The sequence below is a fragment of the Miscanthus floridulus genome, chromosome 11 (genome assembly GCF_019320115.1).
Source record: "Miscanthus floridulus cultivar M001 chromosome 11, ASM1932011v1, whole genome shotgun sequence".
In the NCBI taxonomy this organism is placed as follows: Eukaryota; Viridiplantae; Streptophyta; class Magnoliopsida; order Poales; family Poaceae; genus Miscanthus; species Miscanthus floridulus.
The window spans coordinates 9364928-9375675 of record NC_089590.1 but is presented as its reverse complement, the minus strand read 5'-3'; the positions used below and the strand labels follow the sequence as shown (position 1 = coordinate 9375675).

The 10748-nt window shown below is 42.7% G+C and overlaps 1 non-coding gene across 1 annotated transcript; it reads right to left on the bottom strand.

Moving 5' to 3' along the window:
* Positions 1 to 10072: 10072 nt before the first annotated feature.
* LOC136494972 (small nucleolar RNA R71) lies at positions 10073 to 10179 on the bottom strand. Its single transcript, XR_010768763.1, has one exon. It is a non-coding gene; the product is annotated as a small nucleolar RNA R71 (small nucleolar RNA).
* Between the last annotated feature and the right edge of the window lie 569 nt (positions 10180 to 10748).

The following is a 10748-nucleotide window of genomic DNA, read 5'->3' as shown; positions in this document are numbered from 1 at the left end:
ACGGCGAAACTGTTCTTGATAGAATAATCTAAGCAAAACCCCCAAAACCTAATAGCGGCGGCAGCATATGATTATAAAGGTCTTAGGGTTGTCGCCTACCCTGGACGCACCCCTTAATGGGCCCAAACACGATACACAGTCCAACGGACCAAAAGACCGTGTCGCAGCACCCTAGCAGATTCTGGATGCTGACTTATTTCGATGATTTCTGTTGATTATGAAGGACTTTTGATGTGAGACCACTTGGATTAGCTTCCTTATCAAATTAGCTTTCCAACCATATGTGGATCATCGAAAACGGAGTCTGGATGCGTCCTGGGTGACCAGTCTAAGGCAGACTGGTCCTGGAGGACGAGGCAGACTCAAACTTGAGTTGCTCTGGGCCTCCACCTCGGGGACTCAAACCAAATTAGCCCCGGGCCTCCTTCTTGACTTGGACACCCTTGCTGGCCTCCTACCCCTCCATACCATGTGCCAAACATGGTCATATGCATGGGTGTCATGTCCTCATCATCGTGTCATGTCCTCATCAGTTGTGGTGGTGGAGTTTGACACTCATGGGCAAAGTGGCCTTGTTTTCCACACTCAAAACACCTCTTTGCCTTTGGCTTTGACTTGTGTTGTTGTTGTTGAGCTTGAGCATTATTCTCTTGGTTTGCCAAATACCTAATGCCACTTCTATTCATCTTTATGATGGTGTTCATTAGTAGCTCACTTTGAAGATGATTGCCTCTTGTGAACTTGCTCAATCCAATCTTGAGATGCTCTTTCTCCAACTTGAGCTTCTTGTTCTCTTCCTTGAGTCCATCATTATTTTTCTCTTCCTTGAGTTTCTTGTTCTCTTGTCTGAGATTCTCATTCTCAAGAATCAAATCACCATCATGATCAAGAGTTTCTAGCACTATAGTGTTGGTGGTTTTGAGCTCTTCAAGATCTTTCTTAAGCTTTTCATTATCATGCTTGAGGTTGACATACTCATCATAGTTGTCGGTTTCAACCACTTGCTTACCTTTGCCACTAGATCCTTGATCAATGCTCTCAACAATTAAATCATCACATGATGTAGCTATATCAATCTTAACAACATCGTTAGTAGCATCATGTGGCTCATTGGATAAAAATTCTTGAGCTATAAAAAGATTATCATGATTGATCTTGAGTTGTATATCCTTCTTTTAGCATATTGTGGCTAATGATGAGCTCATTATGTATCCTCTCAAGTTTATCATGTTTTTCTTTAAGCTCTTTCTTAGAAGATTTGAGCTCCTTGAGTTTGGATGACATAGCATCAGTTGCTTCTCTAAGCTCAACACTAGCCTTTTCCGCTATGTCACATTTAGCTAAAAGAGAGTCATTCTTAATTTCAAGCTTTTCATTCTTAGCTCTTGACTTTCTAATGATCTTAGTATATTGATTTAGCAATTTAACAAGATCATCATATGCAGGTGATTCAAATTCATCATCATCACTATCACTATCACTATCATCATTATTAGCATGATCATCACCACTACTATCATCATCATTTGATACCTTTCGTTCACCCTTGGCCATAAGGCATAGGTGTGTAGAGGATGATGGCGGTGGTGTCGGTGAAGATGATGAAGAGTTAATCACAATGGTGGCCACCTTCTCATTGTCACTATCATCATCAAATGAGCAACTAGATGAATCCATGTCTGTGAGCCAATCACCGACAAGGTATGCCTTCCCATTTTTCTTCTTCTTATGGAAGTCCTTCTTACCATCTTTCTTCTTGTATGGCTTGTTTTTCTTCTTTTCATCTTCATCTTCATCACTTGAGTCATCTTTCTTGCCCTTGTTCTTCTTCTTGTATTTGTCTTTCTTGGGCTTGGTTCATTGATGTGCTAGATGACCAAGTTCTCCACAATTGTAGCAATCCATCTCCGAGATTGGCTTCCTTCTAGTGCTAGTGAAGAACTTCTTTTTCTTGCCATCGAACTTGATGCCACTCTTGTTGAGCTTCTTTAGCATCTTGGCAGTTCTTCTCACCATGAGAGCAAAACTTGCATCATCACTTGAGCTCTCATACTCAATTCTTGCTTTGCCATTCTCTTGGCTAGTCTTGAATGCTAAGTCTTTGTCTTTCTTCTTGGTAGAGGATGAGCCATCTTGTGGTGTGATGTGAATGTACATCTCATGAGCATTGATCGTTCCCAAGATTTGAGTCGGTGTAGCGGTGCAAAGATCACCTTGATGAAGCACGGTCATAATATGTCCATATTTGTCAATAGGGAGGACACTCAAGATTTTTCTTACAACGTCGGATGGTTGCATTTGAGTAAGTCCAAGCCCATTGACTTCCTCTACAAGAACATTCAAGCATGAGTACATTTCATTAGCACTCTCTTTATGAAGCATCTCAAAAGAATTAATTTTTTCATTATGAGATGATAGCGTTCCTCATGCTCGTTCTTAGTTCCCTCATGGAGTGCACAAATAAGAGGACCATCTCCCTCAAAGATAGGAGGAGGACCATCCTCGTGAGACATCTTTCTCTAGGCGGTTAAGCCTAAATATGTGAGCACGAGGCTCTTATACTAATTGAAAGGATCAAGATGCCCAAGAGGGGGGGTGAATTGGGCTAATTCTAAAATTCTTTGCAATAATTAAACCCTATGGTTATCCCACTTCACCCCTTGTGCCTAGAAAGTGTTTCTATTGTTCTACCGCACAAAAGTTTAGCAACCTATGTTTCAATCCTACTCTAGCATGGCAATTCTATGAATGTAAAGACAAGAATTGAATTGCTCAAAGTAAATGCTTAAAGTAAAGAGAGAAAGAGGAACGCGGTGATGTTTTGCTGAGGTATCAGAGACTTGCCACACCCCACTAGTCCTCATTGGAGCACCCACACAAGGGTGTAGCTCCCCCTTGATCCGTGCAAGGATCAAGTGCTCTCTACGGGTTGATTCTTTGACACTCCGTCACGGTGAATCACCCACAACCGCTCACAACTCAAGTTGGGTCATCCACAAGCTCTGCTAGATAATCACCAAGCTCCTGATCACCACCAAGCCATCTAGGTGATGGCGATCACCAAGAGTAACAAGCACGAACTCTCACTTGACCAGGACAAGCCTAATGACAAGGGTGGATGCACACTTTGCTACTGCTGCTTTCACTAATGAGGCCTCTCCCTTGGATTCTCAAATCTCAATCACCTCACTAGGACCTTGCTCTTCTTGGCACTCTCAAGGGTGTTTCTCAGCTATTGGAATGAGCAAAAGTAATCCCTTGAGTGAATAGAGGAAGTATTTATAACCCCTCATTCAAAACAAACCGTTGTGTGCCACTGCGGGGTGACCGGACGCTTCAGTCAAGGTGACCGGATGCTCTGGTCAGTTCTCCCCTCAACCAAGCAGTTAGGTTGTAACTGGACTCTGACCAGCGTTAGGTCAGCCCTGACCAGACACGTCTGGTCACAAAAACTGCCCTCTAGAACCTTACTGATGTTGACCGGACTCTGGCACCCAATGTCCGATCACTTTGCTGCTTAGCGTCCAGTTAGTAGCCGGAACCTGACCAGCGTCCGGTCAGCACTGACTAGACACGTCTGATCAGGATTCTCCCTCTCTAGGACCTTACTAGAGTTGACCGGATTCTGGCACCCAGCGTCCGGTCAAATTTCACTCAGCGTTCGGTCGCATCCAGCTGACTTCACCTTGATCAAATGAACTGATCAGACTCTGCACCAGCGTCCGATCAACATTTGATCCTCCATTCACTTCCAACTCTCAATCATATGTGAATGAAGTTTGCTCCAATTGATCTAAGGGCTATTTAGGAGCTACCTACTGCTAGATTTGACAAGTGTGCACCACACCTAACCCACTAGACTCACCTAAGTCAAGCTACCCTCCATACCCCCTTAATAGTATGGCCAAAGGAAAAATAAAGTCCTAAACTACTCTAAGTGTCTCCTCAACACCAAATGACACTTAGAACTAGTACATCCTTAACCTTGTCATCCATCCTTTGAAAACCAAAACAATTTCCATCGTAGGGGCATGACAACCATGATTGCCCAATCAATTGTCATTACCATGACCAAACTTAATTGCATCTACAAAACACACGTTAGTCACAGTAATCTCATATTGTCATTAATGACCAAAACCCAACTAGGGGCCTAGATGCTTTCACACACCCATTTATGATCACTTTATGTAGAATGTTGGATGCTATTGTTTTGTATCAGTATTTTGTAATCTTGTATTGAATATTTTAGCTATTAAATATTTTTAACTATATTGTTTTAGATCTTGTCGAGCACTACAATTTTAATAATGGGTGTGTATATCTCCATCCAAGATAGTTTGAATTTCCAAAAAAATGAATATCAAAATCCATGAATTTTGAAACGAATAATTTCGAAAAATGTCTTCAAATAATAAACTTTGTCAACTGCAAAGTTGTAGATTGCATTGACAACTTCAACTTTGTTATACATCATGTCAACATCCAATGTTATTTGAATTTATAAATTTTAGATTTCAAAATCTTAGAGCTTAAAACAAATTTTTGGGATTGTAAACAAATTCAAATAAAAAAATTTATCAACTACAAAGTTGTAGATCATATCGAGATCTATAAATGTTGTATAAAGTTTGCCTTTATGTCAAAGTTCATGTGAAAAGTTATGGTTTTTTAGACAACTATTTCGAGAGATGTGCCATTAAAATGGTCAACTCTGTTAATCAGTTTATAGAGCGACTCTTAGAATGCCCGCATCTGTAAATATTGATTTTCAAACACGAGCATCTTATGATAATTGTCTTAGCTAATCGATTAACAAAGGCAAACACATTAGGATGCCCCTCTCTATTAATAGTCAATTAACAAAGGTGGTCACTTTAAAATGCCTTCCTCCTTAAATTGGTTAACAAAGGCGAGTGTTTTGTCTAGAGCCTCCAGACCATTTATAGAGGAGGCACCACAAAATGCCCACCTCTATTAATCAGGAGGCTTGTCTCCTAAAATCCTATTTGTAGTAGTGGATCTCCCCATCTTTCTCTCTAACGTGGATGCAAGCTAGGCAATGGCGCGACTTGGAGCTTAGCCTGGTTGCGAGCATGGGTTTAGGCCACCATTGCCACTACAAGACAATCTATGACTCTGGCCATGCAAAGGTGTGAGCTCGACGGTTAGCACGATAAGGGAAAACTATGGATCACATGCATTGACCATCACCACAAGTGAGGCCAGGCTCATTTGCCACAAGAGATGCGCTAGCGAGATCTTCCTAGCCAATGCACACAAGCAAGTTTGTGCCATGGTGGGTTCTGGCCCAAGGAAACTCATGCATAGGCAAGATCTTTGAAGTTTCATTTTAGTAATTAAGTAACAACCTAGGTGGACTATATGTGTTGGATGTAGAGACACACAGGTGATTAGTCCACAGGTACACTAGTGTGAGCAACCCTTAAAGCCATGGTTGAGAGATGGCATGGTTATGTTGCAAGTGTTCAACTGGTGTTTTGGAGGAGCTCATTGCATATGAGACATGACATGATGTCATGTGGCTAGGTGGAGAAGATCAAGAGACACGGCTTGGCTATGAAGGACCAGGTTGCTAGTGTGAAGGGCAAGTCAGAGGCTCAGGTGCGATGGACCGCCTGGCGGTGAAGCTAGAGCAAGGACTAGGCACTGATGGACCAGGTGCAATAGTGAAGAGCAAATGAAGTTGCCATCAACGAACCAATAATGACACGTGATGACATGAAGTAGATCAAATCATCTACAAGGTATCAAGCCATGGAAGACTTGTGTTGATTACAAGTGGTTTGATGGAGGTTGGATGCTTGTGTGGCATCACTAATGATGGATATGAAATGGAATGCAGAAGGCAAATGTATATATGCGGAGCATTTTAGTTCACTAGTCAAAGGTTTAATAGAGAAGTGCCTGATTAGGTTTAGGATACATAGTCATACTATAAAGCCTAGAAATCTTTTAGTTGCAATGGTTTTCTAGTGCCGCCATGTGTAAGTTTAATGTGCATTTGCATTGTGCTTAGTGACGTGATGAGATGCAAGAGAAAACCCTTTAAAAATTTTTGTGAAAAGCTAACTCACGTGCACAAGTTGTTGGAACACTTTGGAGAGTTGGCACATTTAAAAAAGGGTGAAATTTCAAAGTGTTTGAGGTGGCTTAGCCTATTTTTCCTATGCTCCTCTAAATTTTTGAGCTGATTAGAAATTTTGAGGAAATATTTGACTTGATCGCTCTGTTGGCTGTAGAAGCCTCAATCGGAATTTCCAAAGTTCCTCCCTAGAAATTCTAGGGTGACTGGTTCGAGTGAGAGGGAGAAGCCATGTTGTGTTGTACTGTGCTCCTCAGAAATTCCGACAATGGCTCGGAATATCCGAGCACACCCAAAATATCCATGCCTCCGCCTCAGAAATTCTAGGGTAGCATCTTAGTTGCGTCGTTAGGGTTTGCGACTATTAGCTATGCGAGCATGGAGGCTGCTCTGAAATTTTTGGGCCGCCACCCCAAAAATTGTGGTGAGGGAGCCTTTTGTGAAGCAATGGTTGACAGAGGCTTGGGAGAGTGGATTTAAGACACTCTTGTTCCTCTCTTGTGAGATAGAGCAAGGAGCTACATATTTGTTAAGCTCAATCTTCCCCCAATCTGAGAAATCTATCCCATCTCCTCTCTTGACTTAGTTCTCAAACTTGTGAGAGATTGGGAGCTTCTATTGTGTTACATTTGAGAGCTTGCATGTGGTGGCATGAGATAGTATTTGTAGCTTGAGATTTCTTGTTACTCTTGGTGATTGCCATCACCTAGCCAGCTTGGTGCTTGAAGAGGATCATTGAGGGGTTATTGGTGATTGTTGCTACCTTCAATCGATTAGCTCTTGTGAGGGGTGTTGTATGTGCTCGCACCATGGGAGATCGCAAAGAGCAACTCTAGTAGAAGCGAGGTGTGAAGAGCATAAAGTGGTCTGACTAGATAAAAGTGCTAGAGCTCTTGTGTGAGCACTCCCTTTTGTGGATAGAGTGAGCTGTGTGCTTGCCACTAACAAGAGGATCGGAGGCAACCTTGGGCTCACCTCAATGGTGATGAAGTGGTTGGCAAACCATCGAGCCTCAGGATAAAAATAATTGTGTCAACATCTTCCCATTGGTTTGCAATTCCCCAAAACAGGCTTGTATTTACTTGTTCACATATTGTGATTGTGTTGTTGCTCTTTGTGTAACTACTTAAGCTTTTGTAGATTTGTAGTTGTTGATCTCTAGTTGTGCTTGTGTAGCCTCTAGTGAGTAGTGCTAGTTGTGCTTATGCTTTGTGCACATTGCTTACTAGCATGTGTAGTAGCTCCCGGTGTGTTTAGTTGACTAGTTGCATAGTGTCACCTTGGTAACAAGAATTTTTTAGGTGAGCTCTCACTAGTTCAGCACCTTAGTTTCTTGATTCAGGATCTTTTATAAGGTGCTTGTGATATAGATATAGGGGTGTAGTCTTGGCTAGGCCGATTAGTTTAACTCCACATCTGTTTATGTTAGCCTACACGATTAGCTTTAGAAAGGACTATTCACCTCTGAGTCTGCCATCTTGACCCTACACCCACCTACCATAGCTGGTGCTCACACAAGCAAGATTGTCCAACATGTGTGGGGGTGGAGAGTGTGGCAGCACTAGTGTTGGAGGGAGGAACGGGGGGAAGAGGAAGGCGAATGCGGAGGTGCAGCAGCCAGCGAGGGGAGGCATAGTGACAAATAAGGCAAAGGCAAGGTGGAGGCGTGGAGGCCTGCTAGGTGGAAGCATGGAGGCCTACTGGGCTATGGCGAGGTGGTGGTGTGGCAGCTGGCGGGCAGCCAGAGGTGCTTGGTGGAGGATGATAAGCAACCTCGACGTTGACTCTATGGAGACACATCATGATGCAGCATGAGCGAAGAAGATTACAATCTTCAACTTTGGAGATCTTCCATTACAATTCACCTATTTTGAAACTTTCCATTATAATTCTTCCTCTACCTGATCCTTGCCCTTTTTCACGTATTCTAGGTGTCTAGGCCCACTATCAGATCATATGTTGATGGTCACTTACACCCATTTTGACCATCAACATTCCACCCAAAACCAAAGTAAAACAACATCACAAGTACCATTTTATGTTTATAATTCACCTAGTTCCACTTGTACTTGGAACAATTATTTGTATGTAGGAAATTTCACAAACATGGACAAAAGACATGCATAGAAGGCAAGTGGACGTGGTAGGGGGTTATGGACCCATAGGGCCATGTTGGGCGACGCCAGGTGGCGTCGCCCAATGACCCCACCCCCTTGCCACATCACTAATCCATGGGAAGGATTCCAAACTGCCTCACCAGTGTTGATCCATGTCGGTTTGATCCAAAGGTGGAAGTTGAGCTGCCTTGGATCCATGGACCCATTGTCATCCACTTGGAGGAGCCAAACCAACCTTCTTAGCGCCTTACCTGCCAAAGCAACCAACCAACCTGCATGCAACCACCACCATGAGGCCATCCATCGCCATTGCATGCAAAGGCGGTGTAGTGGACGGTCAACTGATGCCCCCTACCTCTACACCACCTCATTGCTACCTACAAGTGCCCCCCTGCCCTTTGCACACTATAAAAGGGGTAGTGGTGCTTGGTGGAGATCATCACTCATGCATTCCAATCTCTCAAGAGTAGTAGCTTAGAAGTTGTAGCTAGCTAGTAGTGATAGAGTAGAGTGGAGCTCGCCTCAGAGTTTGGAAGAGTCTTCTGGTCTAGTATAGCTCCTTTGTAATCTTTTATTTAGCATTTACTTTATTTAGTACTTTACTTTGTCAAGTACTTTATTTAGTAATATAGCTCTGCTTAGTTCAAGTCCTGTCTTGCTCTTGTTTATCATTAGTGAGCCTAGGTGCTTTTTCTCTGGCAATAGCATCATAGTTATCTTAGTGTTTAGTTCGTTCATCATTAGTACTTGTTCTACTGTTTGGTTAGGGTGCTTTGATCTTATTTCACCGAAGCTCCGATTGAAGCAGCGAGTTTTATAGATGAAGCATGGTTCTTAGACTATATCTTGCCTATATGTATGGCTAGATCTCCAAATAGATTGTGGTAGTTGGCAGGTGGTGATAGCCCTGTCCTTCCTCTGTATTCCCCCACATTGGGTCTAGTTATTAAAATGTAGGGCTCGTTGTGCTTTGTGCCTAATTGAATTCAGGGCAGGTACGCTCCTCGTACTAAGGATGATCTTATTGTCATTAATTTACCTTTGTTGCTTAAGATTACTTGCTCTATCTCTTCCACTTAGCTACACTAGACTTCTAGCTACTGCTGTTTGTTGTGACATACCCTTTTACCTTTTACCTTTTACCTCCATCAACCCTGTGTTGTTAAACACACCTACATAGCTTACCTAACCACAGTTCCCAAACATGCCCATCCGCCTTTCTTTGGGACAAATATAAATTTGACACTTGGTTCTCATCAAGCGAAAGTGCTACACGATAGTTCTGTGTGCTTGTGGAATCCCCTTTCCTATATACACATACGAACCATTAACCAGCATTTCTGGCGCTGTTGCTAGGGAATGCAATTGGTGCATGTTAGCAATCTATCGTTAGGTCCTGCTAGCTAGGCTCTTAGCCTCCATTCTAGCAACCATCTTTCCCTTCCCATTCTTTCATTTACCTTTCCTCTTCCTAACATAGTTATGGCCAACAAGACCATCCATGAGTTTTCTGCGCCTTTAGCTGCTAACGTAGCCACAAGTCCCAATGTCATTAATGCGGACACTCACTTCAAGCTTAAGCCTGCATTGATCATGATGGTGCAAGCTAGTCCTTTATGTGGTAAAGCCCACGAGGATGCTAATGCTGCATCTCCAACACTTTTTGGAGATTTGTTGCATGTTTACTATTAAGGGAGTGACCCAAGAGGCCATACGTCTCTGTCTTTTCCCCTTCTCCTTATTGGAAAAAGTGAAACAATGGTTCTACTCTAACCGCAACACTATAGATACATGGGACAAGTGTTCCAATGCTTTCCTAGTTAAGTTCTTCCCAATGGGTAAGACCAATGCTCTTCGCAACAAAATCTCTAGCTTTCAACAGCAAGCTGATGAGTCGATTCCCGAAGCTTGGGAACGAATGCAAGAGGATGTCACCGCATGCCCACACCATGGTATGGAAGACTGGCTTTTGATCTAGAACTTCTACCATGGCTTAGTCCTGCTAGATAGGAGCCATTTAGATGCTTGCCGCAGGAGGAGCATTCTTTTTGCTTAATGTCACAGATGCCAAGGCATTGATCGAGAAGATGGTTTCCAACCAAGGATGGAGCGATGAATGACTACATCCCCACAAAAGAGGTATGCATTCTCTTAAAGAAGTTGATATGCTTGTAGCTAAGATGGATCTACTCACAAAGAGACTCGAAAATTGCGAGAAGATGAGTGCCCAAGAAACTGTACAAGCCATGGACACCCACATGACTTGTGAAGTTTGTGGAGAGACCGGACATTTAGGATACCTCTGCCCCAAGACCCATGAAGATCTCAACTTTGTCAATAATGACAATGGGTTTCTTCCTCAAAATCAAGGATGGAATCAGCGCTCCAACAACCAAGGAGATAATAATTACAATAATTATTCATCACAGCACCCGAGTAATCAAGGTAATAATTATCCTTTCCTTAAGGATCTTGTCTATAGTCAAGGTAGAATGATTGATAGTATAAATAAGAAACTCCATGCT